Source organism: Ailuropoda melanoleuca, chromosome 3, assembly GCF_002007445.2.
Source record: "Ailuropoda melanoleuca isolate Jingjing chromosome 3, ASM200744v2, whole genome shotgun sequence".
NCBI classification, from domain to species: domain Eukaryota; kingdom Metazoa; phylum Chordata; class Mammalia; order Carnivora; family Ursidae; genus Ailuropoda; species Ailuropoda melanoleuca.
In genome coordinates this window covers 145,222,001-145,229,075 of record NC_048220.1, presented here as the reverse complement: position 1 = coordinate 145,229,075, position 7,075 = coordinate 145,222,001, and positions in this window count along the sequence as shown.

Below are 7,075 nucleotides of genomic sequence, written 5' to 3'. Positions count from 1 at the left end.
ATCAGCACTACAATGACAGGACATCCCAGCATCGTACATCAGTGGTAACTCCTTTACATAATGTCGATTGTTCTCGGGATATGGAAACTTGAGATACTCAGAGATGATTGAAAACTTGAAAACACTGATATGCCGGGTGTTTTGGAATACTTTGACTTCGTGTTAAGAGTAAAATGATCTGAATTGCTTCAGAAAAATAAAGATGAAATCTCAGAACTAATGACAAATAATATAACTCATGCTTGAGAGGCAGCCCTCGTTAAAACACACAAGGACCCTGTCAGTAAATACAGAAACATCTGCTTTATATGTCCCCATCTCTAAACAAACGTTTGAAAAGCTTCCAAAGTTAACATTGGTTGCACACACATACACACACCATGTGTACACACAGACAGAGAGAGATATGTAAGTGTGGGGTTTTGTGTTTCCTCCTGTCTCGGCCTCCTAGCATGTGTTGGAGATGTGAAAACTACAGCCAATCCCTGGGATGCTGGTTGGCCTAACTGAAAACAAGAACAAGATGCTGTTTTCTTTGTCTTTTTTTAAAGGTTTTGCGATACTTAAGTGAAATTGTTGAGGCAAAATACAAAAGATGAGTTGTCTGGAATAAAATGCAAAGATTAAGTGCCAGGGCAGAGTTAGAGGAGAAAAAGAATCTAGGCTGGACATCACAGGATTCTGAGCCAAGCTACACTCTGAGGACCCTTGGCGGCCCTGTTGCATGCATCACAGAAGCTGGGGAAAGAACAAGAGTACTGGAAAGGGTGATGCTGTCCTTCTGTGGCTTCCCATGTGGATTGTCACGGAACCACTACAATGTGCTCAACTTGGAAAGTATTACGCGTTCGATGAATGCAAACAGTAGAATCCTAGGTCAGGGGACTGCAAGAAACCTTGAATACCATTTATGTTAAAACATTTGTCTGACCGAAACGAGATCCACAGACCAGAGTGGTTCTGAACTCCCCCAGGTCATGCGGCTTGCTTCCGACAGAAGCGGGGCCGGAGCATTAGGTCGAGTGGATGGCTCTGGGGTTGGTCTTCCGCATACGTGGAGGTCACTCATATTTAAGAGCTCACACGTGTTATGAAACAAGTGGGACCCATCCTTTCCAAGTTCTTCACCAACTAAACCTTAAACAAGTGTGTGTATGCACACGGTGTGTGTACGCGTACAAATGCACTCCGTTTGGAGCCCGCTCTGTATTTCTTCTTTGGCTTCAGAGTCAAAATTCTGGGGGAAGAAATCAGTGTCTTTTCTCTGTATTTACTTCCTGCCTGAAGACCCAGCTGCCGTCCTCCTGATTGCTGGAATCTGCTCTCCTGTCGCCGGCAGCATCTCAGGTTACACGCTCATCGGCTACCTGCGATGGCACAGCCTCCTCCTTCCTTGTTGCTATGGCGCTGCTCGGCCCTGGGGTTCCTCGTGACCTTTGCCAGCAACTTTTCCCTTGACCCTGCTTTAAATGCGTAGGTCTGGAGTCCACCCTGAGTCTGTGGCCTTCTCCTCTGACCTCGGGCCCCTCAAGTACGTCTCTGTGTTCAGCGCTCGGCTGCACCCACTGACCATCAGCTCTCTGCCTCTGACAAGATAGATGCTTGTAAGCACCTTCGGACACGGTGAGTTCTACCCTCACACCCCCCTTAGAGCCCAAGCTGGACATCCCCCAGGAACATCCCCCTGCCTCACTCCCAGAACGTTTCTCCACCTTGCCTCGTCATCCGTATTTTGGTAAATGACATTGCACCTGCTCAGGCATGCACGTTAGAAGCCAGAGAACATTTTACACCCTCCCTTTCCTACCTCATAGGCAAGGAATAGTGATTAGTAAGGTTTATGGGAAGCTCCCTGTGGCCCAGTCCCCACAGCGAGGCAGAACCAAGGGGCCGGGCCCAGCCGGGGGAGGGTTGCACTTTTTACTCTGATATGTTCCTGTAATATGATCATTTTACTGGCTACATCAGCAATTCCCAGCACAGAGCTGGTGCCGGGCAGGCATGTCATAATTACCTGTGGGATCATGGAGTAGATGGCAATCTTTCTGTGAGAGTCTGGATGACAGCAGAGTTCCACACATTTGATGGAATTCTGGCCTTGCATGCTCATTCTCTGTCTCTGTCTCTCTGTTTCTCTCTCTCTCCCTCTCTCTCTATATATATGTATATGAACACATATAATATATATTTATCTCTCTATATCTAAATATATATAACAGAAACCTATGGGGCCTGGGTGGCTCAGTCATTAAGCATCTGCCTTCGGCTCAGGTCATGATCCCAGCATTCTGGGATCGAGCCCCACATCAGGCTCCTCAGCTGGGAGTCTGCTTCTCCCTCTCCCACTCCCCCTGCTTGTGTTCCCTCTCTTGCTGCCTCTCTCTCTGTCAAATAAATAAAATCTTAAAAAAAAAAGAAACCTATAAGATATATGTAGGAAGATTTATATGTCTATTTATAGATCCATTTATATTTATTCAATACCCATTTATTCATCAACTATTTATTGAGTGTTAACTAAATGTATACATAAATCTATTATAGAACTATCTTGATATTTCAATTTCCCTTTTGGATTTACAGTTTCGTAATGCCCAAATGAAAGTGAGGTACCCTTTATGACAAGAACAACCTTTGGCTAAGTGGTTTAGACATGACTGTGATGGTCGTACAAATACTACACTTAACATCTGCCATGTTTATGAAAGCCAGCCTAAATTAATCAATAGTTGGAGAACACCAGGTTGAACCACTTTATGAAAAATAGAAAAATGCGTTGCGTATCTGGAGGGAACTGTGAAGAGAGCAGAGTTCTTGCTCTGTTTTTAGAGACTCCCATTGTGCTTTCAGGCCTTAAGGGAGCCAGGCAGACCCCACCTTACCTGCAGGGACCATCAGCCAGAGTCACCAGAGACAGAGATGTAAGTGTGGGCTTTTGTGTTTCCTCATGTCTCGGCCTCCCAGCATGTGATGAGAAGTACACAGCTGAGGCTTGCAGGCCATGTGCTCTCTGTGGCAACTGCTCGAGTGTGCATTTGCAGTACACACACAGTCATGTACGACACATGAGTGAGTGTTGTGTTCGAACAAGACTTGCCCAGTGGACACTGAAAACTGAATTGCATGTAATTTTCATGTGTCATAAGATATTCCTCTTTTGATTTTGTTGTTGTTGTCCAACAATAAAAAAGTATAGAAAGTTTTCTTAGCTCCAGGGCCGTAAAGAAACAAGTGGTGGTCTGAATGTGACCTGCAGACTGTCGTTGGCGGACTGCCCCCTGGACGGGGACATGGACAATTAGACAAAACTACAGTCCGATGTGTCGTTTTTATAAAACAAGTCATGTGCGTGAGACACAGGGCAGTGATAGCCGGGCTGGGTAATGTCAATCCCTGGCTGAAACAGACCTTAGTCCAAACCTCACATGGACACAGACAAGCCCAAAGGAAACAGTGGTCAGAGAAGGCATGGGATCATTGGTGACTCTGGCTGATGGCCCCTGTAGGTAAGGTAGGGGTCCAGGTAAGGTAGAAAGAGCGCGATGGTGTGAGGGTGATCGGGGAGACTTCACACCCATGCCAGAGGACAAGAAAAAGCAAGGCTCAGCCTATGCAGAAGGAAGAAGTTTCTTGCATCCAACCCGTAACCTTCTTACAGCAGTTACAGAAATGGAACATCGCAAGATTGACTGGGAAACTGTAACAACCTCATTCATTCTGGTCTCTTCTAGCCAGATAGCAATTAAAAGACGATCTTTAACGAGCAATTCTCAAGGAGTGTCCCTTAATTATGTTCCCCGGCTTTGGCAAGTTTAATTGTATACATTTCTCGCTTCTGTTAACCTTAAACGTAAAGTGCGACAAGGCTGCAAAGCTGACTCTTTGCTCTGTAAGACCACTTTATTTTAGGCATCTGCAGCCCTACCATTTCCAGGGGGAGCACTGGGCCTCACTGACTAAAGGCTGCTAACGTGACTTTGAAAGGTAAACAACTGGAGGAGACGTTCTGCAATAATGAGCCCAGACTTCAGGAGTGGATTGGCTCGTGTGTGTTTCTGTGCCCCAGGGACAGTGTCTATCATCACGGGGTCCACATCGAATGTCAGAAACAGTCACTGCTGCTCGATGTACCTAAACCTTGGTGTTAATCGGATTTCGTACACCTCAGTGTAAATCAGATTTTGTTTGCCAATTTTCTCACCAAGAGTCTGAGAGACTAGACATGAGGCAAACAATGGAGGTTTGGAAGCAAAATAAAATTTCCCTATTACAAAGGAAAAACAAATAAAATGCTAGACAGGTATGTTCAGCTACACATTTTTACCTATAAGACATACATAGAAAGAAGATAGTGGGGACAACACTTTAATGGGGAAAAGCCGCAAATGCCTTCCAAAAAAGAAACCTTAAATGTTTACTTCAAAAACTCATGGATTCTGGTAAACTGAAACTATAAAAACATTATTTTAAAATTCAAGATGAAAACCAGGGTTAGTTGAAAAGCAGGACGTGCGTTCACTGTTACAGAGAGCTATAGGCAAGCCGTACATGATGGCCTCCTCTTCTGGACACCAGAGACAAAACCCACACGCGGATATTTCACGTATATGTGTACTTGCTAATTCTACATTAAGGGAGAAAAGATGTTGAGTAAAATATTTTTTTTCACACCACAATGCATTGAAATTAATCCTGGTTCTTTTTCTATACTGAACCCTAGGTATCAATGATTCAAAGGTACAAAACCACGTTTTAAGTGCACGATTGAGAGATGGCAGAAAGGAAGACTCTACTAGGCATTAGTAGGTGGGAGAGTATAAAGTAGGTGCATCCAACGTCATCTTTCTGGAAACAAGTTTCTGGATCAGGTATCCATCCATCTTCGTGAGACTGCAATGCAAAGGTACGTGGGCCCCCATTTCCTGGAACGAGCAGCGTGAGGGCCTAAGACGGGCTGCAGTAAACCCAACGCTTGGAAACCCTTCACATCCAGTGTTATTTTTCTAATCCCACAAATACAACTAGATGTTTGCACGGCCCTTTCCAAAAACGTATCCAATTTTCTTTGGCAAATTTTTGCCCATTCTGGTCCTCTTTTATCCAACAAGTTCCTCCTGAATTGGTTGGAAACATTCTTCTAAATCTGGATATGAATTCTAAAGTCGATGTTTGCATCATTAGGACCAAAAAAAAAGGCTGATAGGTATTATTTCCCAGCGACGTACTCTTCAGAACGCTTGTCTCCTGGCTGCTTCTCGGTATTAAGCTTTTAAAAATGAAGGAAACAAATCTCTTCTGTCCCCACATGATGTACACTGTACAACTTAGTCAAATTCCTTGCTGATTATTTGAACACGCAACATTTTCAGTAAATGGTTAACTACAAAAATCCAACCATCATTTGCAGTAGGGAATACCCAATGTTATTGAAAGTGTGCGTTACGACATGAATCTGACCAATAACTACTTACATATGAACCTGTCCAAATACTGCATAATAAGCTGGTTATGTGGCATGTTAATTTAAAACACACACTCTCATTGACAGTTCTAGTCTAAATGTCAATAGTATACAAATTAAGTGTTTCTAAAAATATTTTTGACACAACAGGCAATGCGTACGCTGAGGGAGTGCCCGACCAGAAGATGCTGGTGATCTGTGGAGCAGCTCATGTCAGAAACCCCACTATTTTAATTTTTGTTGTCACAGCATCTAAATTTTCCAAATCCTAAGTTGAAAATACATTCTGTCTTCAGCTGTCAAATGGTTTGGATACCCAGCTGAGCAGCAGAAAAGGCTCAGTGTTTACTCAGAACTAGTCCACCCTGCTTCCAACACAGTCAGAACAAACCCGAGCCCCTAAGAGAGTTCTCCTGGATAGCCCACGGGCAGCAGTGCCAGAGGAGGGGGACCCAAGGTATTCTAATGCTTAACCTCGGATCACGGAGGAACAATCATTCAGAAATTGCACATTCTTCCTAAGTTTTGATTTAATTCATAAAAGTTAACTGAACACACCTTAGGTGTCGGCTTGGCTTCCTATTTGCAGAAGACATCTTGCAGGCGTTCTCTCTTTGTCCGCAGGGTGGTTCTGATGGCCCGGCTACCCTGTCCCTGTCATCACTGCCCCTTCAATCTGGGCAGAAACTGCAGAACTGACTGGTTGATGGCATGTGAACCCAGGAGTTGATGACCATTCTATTCCCTGTCTTGGGTTTCCTTCTATATGCATATTAACCTAAATCCTTTTGGACAGACATTACAGGATTTAATTATTAACAGCTGCATTATTACTACTGCTTAGGAGAACTAGTATTTATCTAGCACCTACAATATGCGGGCGAAACGTTACTTGCCTTGGCGTTCATTTCATCTCCACGACATACGTGATAGTGTTAGGTCCCATTTTGAGAATGAAGAAGCTGAGGGACAAAGACACTAAGTAACTTGCCTCTGTGTCACACCCTGCAATCAGACCACATGTCTCCACACACAAATCATGCCCATGAGCTCAGCTTCTCAGTGGTTCGGGGGCCTGGCTCCCTCGCACACTTCCCCCAGTCATCACAACTGGGCAGAATTCTACCCAAGCCAAGCATGCCTCAGCCTGTGTTCCTAACACGGCAAGCAAGGGGCCCGGCACTCACAAACCACTATGAGTATGACACTTATTGGTGGCCACAGTGTCCTGTGGGTCTGCGTGGATTATCTGAAGGTCCGCTGGAAGTAAAGGTGATAAGGACCATAATGAAGGACCACCACTCTGCCCTTTAAGGTAGTCAGCCAACGAGTCTGTGTGGCCCCACTCAATGCAAAGAGCTGCACCATGGAGAATGTGAGCCTACTCATCGTTGCTCCGTCCAGCCTCCTGCATGCCAGGTGCTCTTACAAAGGTCAGCTCTCCAAGCTACACACAGGAAGCTTGGTGTCAGCACCTCCATGTTGCAGATGAAAAAGCTGAGCCCACCAAAAGGAAGCACCTTACCTCTCAGCTATGGCTCTCCTCTGGCCAACTGGTCAACCAGATGTGGCTGTAGAGGGCTCCCCACACAGGTTATTATTGTGTCTTTCGAA